This window comes from Pantherophis guttatus, chromosome 1 (assembly GCF_059756535.1).
Source record: "Pantherophis guttatus breed Tessera chromosome 1, ASM5975653v1, whole genome shotgun sequence".
In the NCBI taxonomy this organism is placed as follows: domain Eukaryota; kingdom Metazoa; phylum Chordata; class Lepidosauria; order Squamata; family Colubridae; genus Pantherophis; species Pantherophis guttatus.
Window position 1 is genome coordinate 37,035,219 of NC_142063.1, and position 14,922 is coordinate 37,050,140.

The window sequence follows — 14,922 nt, forward strand, 5'->3', positions numbered from 1 at the left end:
TTATATAACATTTAAAAAAATATTGGCTATTTGTTACAGTGGAAAGCTAAATAATGCACTATTGAGGTAAATCAAATTGAAGTAAAATACAGAAAGTGTTTGTAGTGTTATTAAACAAGGATGTTTTTAATTCCTAAGAAATATAAATGTATATTGGGGGCTTGGGGAAGAAACCACAGAGGTAGGTAATGCATTCCAGGCATTGACTACTTTGTAGCTGAAGTCGTATTTTCTGCAATTGAGTTTGCAGAAAATTTACAACCATTTTAAATTTTGTAAACCAACATTTACAACATTTACAACCATTGCTGCATCCCCATGATCAAAATATAGACTCTTGACAACTGAATCATATGTAGGATTTTGCAGCGCCCCGGGTGGTGCGTAATCACCTTTTTTGACTTTCTGGCAAGCAAAGTCATTGGGGAAGTCAGATTCATTTAACAACCATGTTACTAACCGAACAACTGCCGTAAGTCACTTAATGAATGTGGTAAGAAATGTTGTAAAATGGGTCAAAATTCACTTAACAAATATTTCACTTAGCAACAGAAATGTTGAGCTCGGTTGTGGTCCTTAAATCGAGGATTTAATAACTCACTTTTGTCCCAGTTCTCTAAAATGTCATAAATGCTGCATCCCTGAACGAAAATTGTATTGTTCTATAAGCATTAATTTAAAAAGAAAGTTAAAAAATGTAATAGTAACTCTCACCGTTCTTTCCTTTTAATTTTAGGAGCCATTTCATTAGATTTAGATCAGTGGTAACATCTAAAATTTGTTACTACCGGTTCTGTGGGCGTGGCTTGGTGGGGGTAGCCATTTTTTTTTAATGTGACTGGGTGAGCGTAGCCATTTTTTTTTTTTTACTTTTAAAACCATTTTTTCTACAACCTCTTCGGCGAAGAGGTTGTAAAAAAATGTTTTCAAAAGGCTCTGACGATCCCAGCTGAGTTGCCTGATTGGCAGAGGCTTTTTTTCTTTTAAATGCCTCTGCCGATCAGGCAACTCAGCTTGGATCGTCAGAGGCATTTAAAAGAAAAAAAGCCTCTGCCAATCAGGCAAATCAGCTGGGATCCTCAGAGGCTTTTAAAGCATTTTTTCTACAACCTCTGAAGAGGTTGTAGAAAAAATGCTTTTAAAAGCCTTTGAGGATCCCAGCTGAGCCGTGCATTCATCAGAGGCTTATTTTTTTTACTTTTAAAAACATTTTTTCGGCCAAAGAGATTGTAGAAAAAATGCTTTTAAAAGTAAAAAAAAAGCCTCTGATGATTGTGCGGCTCAGCTGGGTATGGGGGGGGGAGGAATTTTTGCTACCAGTTCTCCGAACCACCCACCTCCATCGCTACCGGATTGGGCGATCCAGTCCGAACTGAGAGTATTTCATCCCTGATTTAGATTGATATTTCTGTTTGTCATGTTGTTATGAATAAGCTGTTCACATTTTACTCCTTGAAATAGCATTTTTTTATATTGTTGAACTCAACCATGTCTCTAAATAAGCAACAGGCATATACACTTTAGGGATCAAACAATATTTCTCGAGGCTCTGTGTTTGATTCTGCCAGAGAGTAACAGTCAGTTTTGTCATTTGATTATCACCTTTGGTAGCAGCATTTTACTTTCCATGAAAAGTTGGCAGGCAAACCTCTCTGAGATATGAAAGGCCTCCTTTTGAGAATGAATGAGGTTTTCTGTTGACTAAACAAGGTCAGAGCATTATATCTTTTGTTTCTCCCCCCTTTTCTCCTACTCCTCACCAGCAAGATAAAACAGACTAGGGGGAACTAATCTGTCAATCTTTTCCAGGTCCCTTTAAAACAGATTTCTGTTACTGTATGTTGTTTGTAATGCTAGTTGACATTGCTTTAAAAGACTGGGTTGTGGTTGTAGGATCAGTGGCAGCTTTCAAAACTTTGTATGGTGGGTGGTTTTGAATTTACTTAAGGAATAGCCCTTCCTTCTGCCAGGAGCAAAAACACAAAGTATAATTTAAAAGATTTTTTTTTTTATTAAAAATAGGAAAAAGTGCCTGAAGCAATTACAAGTGAATAAAATAAATCTCTGAGCACTAGTAAAATTACTAACTGCATCTTAAACATCAGTATCTCATAAAATCTGATAGGAAGACTGGGCTCAGTTGCACAATGGACAGGATCTGAGGCTCAAAAGGGTTAAGCTAAATACAAGAAGCAAGCTTCCTCTACACAGTTACAATAAACTTTTGATGCAAACATAACTGGAGACAATTACCAAAAACCATCAACATACCAGAGGCAATAAAATAGATCCCTCCCCAGAAAATAAAGCATAAAATCCTAATGGTGCATTCTGTTTACTGATCCATGTAACACTGTAATTCAGTCAATGGCTACCTGGATAAACTTTGTTTCTCACATCTTTCAACTTTTTAATTAGAGGCTGAGGAGCAATTCAATCTTATTCCTTTGCTTTCTTGTGTTTCCTCTCTCAGCTCTGTTCTCAAGACAATCCAGGTAGGAATGTTGACAATAGGTGCAGTTTTTTCCTCTCCATCTCCCCCTGATCCTGTCAATCACTTCAAATCCTACTTCACCATTTCTTGCACAGACCAGTTCTTCCGGCTCCTTTTGGAGCACTCTACTAATTCTACTGAGATTGCTTTTTCCTCTTCTGAAGAACTACCCTTTGTCTGATCTTCCTCACATCTCCAATCTCTCTTTCAGTTACATCTTCCAGCAACCAGCCTCTTCTCTTCCACTGTCTTCTTTCTCTCACACATCTCGAAATAAGGCTTTCTAAAAAAAAAAAAAGAAAAAAAGAAAGAGAGGGTCTAAGAACTCCATTTTAGTTTTGTTAGGGTGAAACTCTCTTCTTCCCCCTTCTTATTTGAACACAATTTTCCAAAATAATTGAACTTTTTTTCTAGCTAAAAGAGAAGGAGTGGGGGAGGGAGGGTTGTACTTACCTTTACTACCAGTTCACATTGTGCCCGCTAGAGAGATGTTCCCGAAGATGGGGTCCAGCATGAGTGCAAAAGCTCAGAAGACAAAATTACTGGTCCTGGTGACCAACCCTGATAATTCCATTATCCTGAAATATGTACCTTCATTCACTGGCTATTAAATTGTTGGCTGCTGTTTCCTTGTGCTGCTCTTTGGCTCCTAAGTACCTGATAATCTGGTAGTAAATCAGCACTGCTGTTGACTGACAGCTATTTTCTTTGATGCACTCCCCCACCTCTCTTCTCACTTACTCTTTAAGCAAACAGGTTGTGGGAAAGAGTGAGGGTGAACCTTATTAAAGGCATGTTCTGATCTCTGATGGAGACATGCACATTGCTCATCATTATCTTATCACAGATGAGTTAGAAGATCATGACCAATTTACAGGTATGAAAACGTGCTAAAGTAGAGTTTTCCAAATCTACCTGTAACCACTGTTAAAATTGACGGTTTAAACCTCCGCTTCTAAGTGCAATCATTTGTGCAAATAAAAAAACCGCGCTTTAGCTTTAAAAATGGGAGTGAAATATTTGGTTATAAAAGGGGAAGTGGGACAAGGCAGAATTGGAAAGGTGAAGGCATAAGCAAGATAGGGTAAAAGGAAGATAAGGAGCCTGAGCAATACTCCTAGTTCTGTAATTAGGGTTAGAATTTGAAACTAGCAGGGTCCTGCATGTAATGATTTTATATCTTGGACTTAATGCAGGCATATACTTGCATAGGCCGGATTGCTTGTTATTTGGATAGAAAAATCCGGTTTCCAAGGTCTAGGAAAATTGATTAGCAGCTGCTATCAACATGAAGACAAATCACTTTCTGCCTTGTAACACAAGAATAGAATAGCCAGGGGCTTCTAAATTTATTATTCTACTTTCTGAAGAGTCACTGCTTTCTCCTATTAGCCTCGTGAAATTATGAAGAGATGCCATTGGCAGCTCTATATTTTCCTGTACAAGGCAGAGCAGGAAGAAACCATACCAATAGCTATGGGAAAGATTTACAGCTGCTGACTCCACACCATACGTCAACACTGAATAATTAAAAAACTTGTAATTAAAGGCTAATTTAGTATTGATTGTATCCTAGAGCAAGGGGGTAGCAAGCTCTGTGTTCTTGGATCCTCAACTGGGAAGTCAAAATGCAGTTATCACAGATAGCTGACAGCATTGTCTCTCCATTGCCCCCTTTCCCTGCAGCCCAGAAGTGTTTTAACAGATAGATCTATAGGACTATAAGTATGGCCAGGTTGAAATATGGGACGTATCCCCTTGGTACTATTGGAGCACAGAATGTAAATCTCAGCTTCATTCATATGTAGGTTGTTGAGAAGATGGATCAATGGTTTGTTTTTTCTGTATTTCAATAGCCAAAATTTTTCAAGAAATCTAGACAATAATTTGATGCAGGGTTGGCCATGTGGGGAAAATGGGGATGATTCTAAAATAAAAAAGACAAATTAGGCAAACCTGAAAGACTTGTTCAATTCATGTCAGTCAGAAAATGGCTGCAATCTTCCACCAATAGTCTGCCAACATTCTGCTATTCTGTCAATATTAGCAATAATGCTAATTAGCAATTGTTATAATATAATTAGCAATAATTGCTGATTAGCAAAACACCAATTCCATTGACTTTCCTGTATACTTTGGTCATATGAGACTCTGCAAATGGCTTCAAAAGGAGATATCAAGAAATTAATTCTTACTGAAGAATGCCTGATAGGTTTGATAGAATTCATACAATATGATGCTCTGTATTAGGAAACCATAACTGCTATTACCCATCAAAACTCAGCACAGGTAGGTTCTGAGGAAAGTACAAAAACCCAACCAAATCCTTTGGGGTAACATTGTTTGGACTGGAAAAAAAGTCTGATAGGCTCTATGATTCTGTATTGTATTTGGGAGTTTTATTTTACCATCATATCAGTGATAACAAAGCAATAAATCTCTTATTATTGAAAATCTCTGAGTCAGCCTCATATGTTAACAGATGGAATATATATCCCAATTGTTTAAGTAATTTATTTATTTGTTTATTTATAAAATTTGTATGCCGCCCTATCTCCAAGGACTCAGGGCGGCTCACACAACAATCGACCAACAACTATTAAAATCAACAAATATACACAAAAAATATAAAAAGTTTTAAAAAATTTTTAAAAAATTTAAAATATACTACCACATCAGTCCAGGCTGGGGGACATAAATAGCCAGGCTTTCAATTCACGGCGGAAGGTGCGAAGGTCAGGGGCCAACCAGAGCCCAAGGGAAGTTGATTCCAAAGGGTGGGGGCACTCACAGAGAAATCTCTACTCCTGGGGGTTGCCAGCTGACATTGTCTAGCCAACGGCACCCTGAGTAGGCCCTCTCTGTGAGAGCGCACCGGGTGATGGGAAGTTGACACTGGTTGTAGGTGGTCCGACAAATAGCCTGGGCCTAAGCCATGAAGGGCTTTATAGGTTAACACCAGCACCTTGAATCTCACCCGGAGGGCAACCAGCAACCAATGCAAGCCGCGCAGGAGAGGTGTAATATGGGAGTATCAGGATCCTCCTGCAACAAGCCGCGTGGCCACATTCTGTACCAGCTGAAGCCTCCGGGTGGTCTTCAAGGGCAGCTCCAGGTAGAGAGCATTGTAGTAGTCAATCCGGGAGGTGACTAGTGCATGAGTGACTGTGTATAGGGCATCTTGGTCCAAGTATGGGTGCAACTGGCGCACCAGGTGAACCTGGGCAAACGCCCCCCTGGTCACGGCCGTGATATGACTCTCCAAACTCAGCTGTGAGTCCAGGAGGATGCCCAAGTTGTGCGCCCTGTCTACGGGGGGCAACACCTCACCCCCAATAGACAGCGTTGGAACTTCTTGCTCGGGCTGAGATGCTGGTATCCACAGCCACTCGGTCTTGGCTGGGTTGAGTCGAAGCCTGTTACTCCCCATCCAGATCCGTACCACTTCCAGATACTGGGACATCACATCGAGGGCATCATTGGGCTGGTTCGGGGTGGATATAAAAAGCTGGGTATCATCAGCGTACTGATGATACCCCATCCCAAAACCACAGAGGATCTCTTCCAGCGGCTTCATGTAAATGTTGAACAGAAGGGGCAAGAGGACCAACCCCTGGGGCACCCCACAAGTGAGGGGCCTCATGGCCGACCTCTGCCCCCCTACCAACACCATTTGCATATGACCCAAGAGGTAGGAGGCAAACCACTGTAAAATGGTGCCTCCCACTCCCAACCCCTCTAGGCATCGCAGCAAGATACCATGGTCGATGGTATCAAAAGTTGCTGAGAGATCTAATAGGACCAGGACCGAGGAATGACCCCCTTCCTGAGCCCTCCAGAGAGCATCTACCAGTGTGACCAATGCCGTCTCCGTGCTGTAACCGGGCTAAGAAATCAGTGTTTGTAATTGTTTGAAAGGCTTAAAGTTTCTGACTGGTTTTTAAAACAAATTATAATGATGATGCAGCTATATCATTTTCACTTTTGAATTCTCTTCAATACGGAGTGACACCTTCAAGTACAACAAATGTATGTAATTTGTTTATAAACCCAATTTCTCCCCCTTTTTTAAAAAAAACCATACAAAACTATCTAATTACAAATTAAAACAGTGCCAGATGAAAAGGTCAACTCATTTTTGCTATTATAGCATAGACTGGAACAAAATATTTTAAAAAAACTTAAATAGTAACAAAAGTTGGATGATATGTACAGTATTTTGAGTGAGGATTTCAGGAGCCACAATTTTGTATAGTTGTAAAAAGACTTGTTTCCTGGTCTTTTGACTCTAAGCCTTCAAACATCAATTCTTATGACTGTACTTTGGGGTGTTTTTTTTTTTTGAATAATCAAGATCCCGACTATTAATGCCCTAAAAAGTCAAAGTCAAAACTTTGAAATTAGCACATCAATATCTTTTTGTCCTGTATTTGTCCACTGTACGCTCTGCAGCGTGTGTCTGCTAACCAAATAGTTCTTTCACCTCCCAAATAATGACACTTTTATTACTTTTATTGATGCTTTTTTGGAAGGCAAGCATAGTGTCTACCAGTCAACTTTGGGTTCTTGCACAAATTATCCATGACCTTTCCAAATGATTCTCATGAGATATATTAGGAAATAAACTATTTGGAACCAGGTAAAACATGGCCTCTTCTGAACCTTTACCCTTTGTTCAATATTGTAATGACATTACTGTCTGGTTTCAAGACCTTAGTTAGTGAGCCATCAAAAATGCCTCAAAGTCTGTTCTATTTCATTTGCTCTTTCCATTAAAAGAAATAATGATGGATTTTTCTAGTAGTTACAGTTCTTTTAGTCCACAGTGCTAAAAACTTGTACTGCCTTAACGTCTGTTCTGGTTCAATGGAAAAAAACTTTAGCATTTTACTTTATACCCTAGACTTAAAAATAAATTATAAACTTTTAAATAGTTATCACATCTCGATATCTCAGAGAATAAGAATTCCTCCAGAACTTTAAGAGCAGCAGCTTGTCATGTCACAAACATTCTTTTCCAGAAAAGCAATAATTAACCACCATAATGCCCAAAGAGAAATTTGAGGTACAATATTATTTGATAGAACTGCTCACAAATAAAGTGATTGAATGATGAGAAATTCCCATAGCCTTAAAATGCCGGTTTGAACTTTGGGATCTAGCATGTAACGTGTGGACATTTATGCAGCATACAAGGATGCTGGCATGTATCTAGAAGAATTTGTAGTGCGATTATAGTATATCCATAATCTATCCATCATTGAATCCCAGGATATGACACCATTTGGATAGTCAATAAATGTACATCCATGTACCTTTTCTCTTTAAATACAAGAGTTGTGCAATCTATACAAAGATTAAAAAATCCGCATAAGCACCTTCAACACAGATCAAAACAAAACAGGAAAAAGAAAAAAACTGAAAGTCTAGACACAAAGAAACTGTAATAATGAATAAAGTACTGTTTAAAGTTGAAAGTATTATAAAACTCTCCAAAGATAATGTTGTAGCACCTTATGATGCTTCTGAACCACTTTCTACCTTCTCTTGCAGAACTTTCAATTGGTGCTATGATTCCTCTTCCATAGCCCTAGCCAAAAAAGTCTTCCAACATGCACTGAAGCCACTCAGTCTGGGCCCCCTTGACATGTGAACTTCCAGATGATTTCAGCATGTATTGTGGAGTTTTGGAGCCTTCAAGAATTTCATCCTGTGGTGGAGAATAAGCTTGAAGGAAGGCTTTCCCCACAGCACTGTCCTGAAGCAGTTGGTGGCCATTCAGATTGTTTCTCTGGGTTGAATTAGGTGATCTTGTTAATTTAGCAAGAATCATGTTGCTTTTGCTTCTACATCTATAATCCATTTAAAAAGGCCTATCAATTGCCTATAGGCCCTATACACTAAAATGCCCTTTTTATAAAGTTATTGTATCTCCAATCTTCAATTATGACTTATTCTCTTTAACATAATGAATTCATTCTCACACAGAAATATGCAAGTATGCCTCTATGTATACATTTCCCTTCCCTTTTCAATGAAAAGATAAATAAAACTCTATAGAGATAGGGAAACGGAAAGGAGTAACAGCACAAGGAAGGAGAGGAAAGACAAATGGGGGAATTGGGTAGAGATAGCATGAGGGGACAAGGTAACTGGACAAGAAGGAAGAAAAAGAGAGAAAAGACCAGTTTAAGCATTACAGAAGGATTTGTGTTGTTTAGATAAGCTCAATGATAGATATTCAAAGACTTTTATCAGCAATAAAGCTTAAGAACATTGGCACCTCCTGCTGCCTATTTACTTTCTAGAGCTTTCATTGAAGGTAAGGTGGTCCTTCCTTCAATTCAGAGATGATTATTTAGGTGGAAACAAAGTTGTTTTCCTATGAGGTCAATGTTACTTATATACAGTAAACAATATATACTTGAGAAAGGAGATAAGGAACATCTGTTCTAAGCACCAGATTTTGGTAATTTAGAAAGTAAGACTAATGTAGACTAATGAGTTTTTTTCCTACTCATCATAGCCTTCCATCATGGATGAAAAATAGAATCTAGGAGAGTCCTTCAAGTTTTCTTGGCTGCCTATTGACATGATTTGGTTACGCATGCAGACATAATCCTTGGAACAGTTCCCAAAGAATAGGGCTATGTATGTTGTAAAAAGCAGAAAAAGAAGTGCTGTACTGTGGATTAATATGTTGTATTGTGAGCATCTGGTATGTGGGATCATTTCCAGAATCATTTTTTTGGAATCAGAGATTAACTGATACAGAATCTGTGCTTTGGAAATGATAAAAGCTTACATTGTTCTAATGTAGTATCTTTCCAGACACATTCTGATAATCAGCTTTCAGGATCTCCAAAGGGACTCAGTGTCCATCTGTAGGGGAAAAATCAACAGAGGTTTCCTCAGTCCTGCTCTATCTGAAGTTCCTTTAATTCTGGGACGAGTCTTTGATTGAGGTTCCTTTAGTTCTGTGGTATGTCTGGGTAGTTCAACTTGTAGTTTGATATCACAGAAAGAGATCCAAATATGATTCAGTAGCAAAAATGATTAGACGTCTAGTTTTTGTTTATGATTAAATGCAAATGTATTTTATTTCAGTGTTTTCTGTTTCACCATATACTCTTATTTACTGGGTCATTGGCTTAAATGAGCAATAAAATTACAACAACATAGGCAGTGTGGGATTCAAATAATTTAACAATTGGTTCTCTGCCCTAATGACCAGCTGGGTAGGCGTGTCTGGGTGGTCATGTGATTGGGTGGTTGTGGCCAACTCAATGTCATTCACATCAAGGGATGCCTCACCTCACCTTGCCACGCCCAGCCACCCCTCCCCTCCCCTCCCAGACACTCCTTGTCACACCTGGCTTCACCTCACCATTCCTGGCCTCTCCTTGACTTACGCCCACAATTGAGCCCAAAATTTATGTTGCTAAGTGAGAAATTTATTAAGTGAATTTTGCCCCATTTCATGACTTTTCTTGCCACATTTGTTAAGTGAATCACTGCAATTGTTAAGTTAGTAACACGGCTGTTAAGTGAATCTGGCCTCTCCATTGACTTTGCTTGTCAGAAGGTTGCAAAAGGGGATTATATGGTCCTAGGAGACTACAACTATCATAAATGTGAGACTGTTGTCAACCATCTGAATTTTGATCATGTGACCGTGGGAATGCTACAAGAATCATAACTGTGAGAAACAGTCATAGGTCACTTTTTTTAGTGCCATTATAACTTTGAATGGTCACTAAATGAACTGTTGTAAATCAAGGATTACCTGTACAAAAATACAAAAAGCTTCTTTGCTTGCAAAAAGCTGCCCTAAATACCAATCATTAGATTAGAAATGGGGGGATACACACTGAAGATCAATGACAGTCACAGCCATCATGGAAACCTAAACCATTCTGTCCAAATACCTTCCTTTTTATCAGTAATACCTGCAACCTGGAGTTACAAATCAGACAGGGTGCCAGAGCACCTTGAAGAATTACAATAGTTAAAATGCAATGATAACTATCAGCAGCCAACTCTTGCTCATAAAGTGAAACCCTTTAGCAGAGAGGTCATTTAAGCTCTCCAAAAAGTGGGTGGGCACATTTGGGCTACAAAATGCTGAACTAAAGAGACAAATTAATGAAGTATATAGGTGATCCATGGGGGATGCGGTGGCTCAGTGGCTAAGACACTGAGCTTATCGATCAAAAGGTTGGCAGTTCAGCGATTCAAATCCCTAGTGCTGCATAACAGGGTGAGCTCCCATTACTTGTCCCAGCTTCTGCCAACCTAGCAGTTCGAAAGCACGTAAAAAATGCAAGTAGAAAAATAGGGACTACCTTTGGTGGGAAGGTAGCAGTGTTCTGTGCACCTTTGGCATTTAGTCATTCCATCCACATGACTATGGAGACATCTTCAGACAGCGCTGGCTCTTCGGCTTTGAAACGGAGATGAGTACAGCCCCCTAGATCAGGAATGACTAGCACATATGTGCGAGGGGAACCTTTACTTTTACCTTATAGGGGACCCAGGTTCAAGTCTCTGCCCTTCCAAGCTTGTCAGGATCACAATAAAATTAGTAAATGCCATAGATATCTAAATAAACTTCAAGCCTGGTGCCATGTTACTAAGCCTTATTATCATGAGAGAAAACTAAAATGAACCGGAGGGGGGGGATCCATACCCCTACCTCCTATTTCTTTTTAATCTTACTATCAGCTAGCAATCATGTGCCTTGGCCACTCTGAAGCAATGCAAGAGACTCCTGTCCCAAAGTTGCTTTTTCAAGAGGCAACTGGACTTTCTGGAAACCAAGGAAGTCCAATTGCCTCTTGATAAAAGCACCTTTAGGACAACCATGACCTGGATGACTGAAGAATCCCCATAGACAAGAGACTTCTGTGCTCAGTGAACTGACAAAGTACCCTTTTCCACTCAGGAGAAGCAATCCTTAGATCCACTTGCACCACTTAAAGATACCTGCTGGTCTCACTCACCTCACAAATTATCCTAAGGAAATCATCCAGATTTAAGGAAAGAACACATGCCCCCAGAAAGGCAGTAAAAAGTCAGACAGAGTGCCAAGCTTGCATCCTGCCTCTTGGAAGTATACCCCAAAAGGACAATGCCAGGAACCAGTAAAGCAGTGTAAAAAGCTTAAAACAACCCTCCTCCTTTAAGAAAGTCAAGCCCCTAATAAAAATACCAGCAAAGAAAAAAAAAATTCCAGAGAAGCAGCTCAGACTACATTAAATCTGGGTGTACTGCCCAGAACCATACTGTTACAGTGTAACAAGGCTTAACTGCAGAGGCAGTTTCTGAAAACACTTAAGCAGGGCAATAAAGATAAGGATTAGGCTAGAAACAACACACAGAGGCACACCAGAATGTCTCCTTTCTGCCTTCCTGACAGGATTAACTCTGTAAAGTGGGAAAAACAAAAGGCTGTTTCTTCCAATAGCCAGTTCGCCAAACTGCTCAGAAAGTTAGCTAACGGTCCTCCCGAACCGGTGTGAAATGGATGAATCCATGACTGGACATAGGATATAATGAGAACAAAGTATATAGGTGGCAATTCCAATGAATATTTAGGCAAAAGTACCTGCTGTGGGGGTTGTTGTCCATAAATTAGGTATTTTGTGGGCCCTCCAGGGGCTATGCAGAGCAATCTGAGCATAGGCAATTACTTTAGGCAAACTCAGATATATATATCTGTAGATATATACAACATTGATATAAGTCTTTGCAGTGTGTAAAAATAGTTGCAGCAGCTCGGCACAACGATTGTGTCAGAATTTGTAACACATAAGGAGAGCAAACACATAGTATTGGCATAATCTGCAGAATTCCTCTCTGCTGGGGGAAGCTGGCAGGATACTTCTGCCTGAGCCATCCAGTCAAATAGATTTGAGGATTTAGATTTCCCTGTTATTTATCCACTGGCTTTTCTAGTTTCTGAATGTTAGTGACACAGTATGTCATTTTAGAAAAAAAATGTTTAAAATTGGTATTGGCTAGCTTCCACATTGCCTGGTTTCAGAGAAAAACTTTGTCTGTTCACCCAGGCATTTAAAGGACTACTTTTCAAAATGTTTTATTGTTTTGCTTTATGGTATATTGTTTTAATTATTTTATTAAACTGATTTATTTTTATATGCACTGCTTTGGGCTCCTTTAGCTGGAAAACAATATATAAATTAAACAGATACATAGGTCAAAAGATGATGGGCATTTGATAGAACTCAGCAGATTCATGAGTAGAAAGCAGATTTCTTTCTGAAAATACCTGGGTGAGAGTCACAGCTGAAATTGTCTGAATTTGTTTATTGTATTTATATCTGGTGCGGTAGTCATAACAGTGCCAACTTGGCTATCTTGTCATTTAAGGCTATGCAGTTTTGACAAAGTTCTGCATTACATGATGTATCATAGCTTATGTTTCTAAAATGGCCTAACATCAAGAATAGGAGTGAACAAACTTTCTCAGATCAAAATGAGTGCTTTGAGTAAATAATAAACCATTCCAATAAGCCTTTCCAACATTCTGCTTAATGCCAAAATTCAAATTAAGGATTCTTGAGAAGCCTTGGTGGCGCAGCAGACTAAAGCAATTACTGCAAGTTCAAATCTCACCAGGCTCAAGGTTGACTCAGCCTTCCATCCTTTCGAGGTAGGTAAAATGAGGACCCAGTTTGTGGGGGCAATAAGCTGACTTTGTATAAAAAAGAACACCGCTTGGGGCCCCCGAAAGCCCTACTAAGCAGGTTTATACAAAAGTATGAAGACTATTGCTTAACGCATTGTAAGCCGCCTTGAGTCTCCAGAAAAGGGCGGCATATAAATCAAACCAATAAATAAATAAATAAAATTGGCTTTGCGGCCTCTTCCTGAACACGCCACTGGTTGGTTGCTACCAGTTCGCCCCGGGTTGGGTGAACTGGTAGTGGTGGTGGGAGGCTCCGCCCACCTGCCAGGATGCTTCTGTACATACGCAGAAGCGGCATGCGTGTGCATGAGTGCGCACATGTGCATGAGTGAACCGGTAGCAAACTAAATTGAAACCCACTACTGGAACACACCCAGTGAAAGGGGGAGGGGGGAGGGAGTTACTTTGCCCCTCAGTAATTCCTTTAATTGGGAAACTGTTGTTATCATTAAGGACTTTTTCTTAGTGTTCAAAAGAATCTCTCTCTTGTAATTCAAGATCAATATTCTGTGGTCTTGCACTCAAGCACAATAAGAGAACAAATTGGAAGTATTACTAATTATGACTTGGAAGTTATTCTTTTATTGATGCAGTCAGCCTCAAATTGTATTTGTTAGTTTGCTGGTGGTGCAGATCTGATGCTAACTCATAATACCAAAAACACAAATGAAAAGCACAGTGGGGGTGGGAGGGTGGGAATTTTGGCCCATAATCTCTAGACAATCCAATAACTAGGCTTTGTTTATTGGAAAACTCCATTTATATGCTGATTAAAATTCAAATGGATTATCTTGTTCGATTGTTAAAATCAATTTGGCTTGAATTCCAATATTAAGGTCTCTGTGTCATCTTGGTGTCCTTGGAGATGTATATAACTTGTCAATGTGTCATCCACTGACACCAGTTTTGAAGTAATGGAATCCAAAGAAAAATAGCTTGGGAGACCTAAAAAAAAAAAAAGACCTTGTGTCCTATACATAAAGAAGTCTACAGCTTTGACCAATGTTCTTGAGGTTTTCATATTATTTATATTTTTGCATATGATTTCCTTAAACACGCAGAGTGAAGGAAAGCCCACTTACAATAAATCTGTTAAATTTAGCCAGAAGACAAGCAATGGACAATTGATAGATTTGCTTATCCTGCATTTTGTGTGCTTTGATTTGCTACTAATATTATTTCTTGCACGCATGAATGTTTTTGTTAGTTAAATTGTTGCATCCCCCCCCCATAATATGATATTTAAAAGGGTTATTTGCCAAGTCTGTTATTATAATCACCATAATGAAAAAAGTTCTGCTTTTATAACCACAGCCTATTCAGCAAGCAATAATGCAAAATGCCCATCATTAATACAGAAGTCTCAAGGACTGTTGACCTTTGGCCGATGGCAGAGCCCAGTCATGGTCTACCTGATCTCTAGGATATTTTCAGATTTATTTTTACTTCAACAGAATTCAATTTTACAATTTTACTCTGCCTACGTGTTTAGCCTCTTCCTTTGAATGTGGTTTGGTCCTCAGCAGCAAACATCACTATGTTGCTCCCATGATAATCAGAGAAGATTACTTTTTTCTCATTTATGATTAATAGAGGCATGTGAGCGCATGGACCTGATTGCATTAAATCCCCGATGCTAAGTAAGAAAATATTTCAAATTAATTCCAAAAGTAGAGAATACACAGTTTGTATCAAAATCAGTTGTTTCAGTAAATTT

General features: G+C 39.1%; 1 long non-coding RNA gene across 1 annotated transcript in view; it reads right to left on the reverse strand.

Moving 5' to 3' along the window:
• Positions 1–2,014: 2,014 nt before the first annotated feature.
• The window catches only part of LOC148116385 (uncharacterized), a 41,895-nt gene continuing 28,987 nt past the window's right edge, over positions 2,015–14,922 (reverse strand). The window contains exon 3 of the long non-coding RNA XR_015733494.1: positions 2,015–2,777. This is a non-coding gene — a long non-coding RNA (uncharacterized LOC148116385). The remainder of the gene's footprint in view (positions 2,778–14,922) is intronic.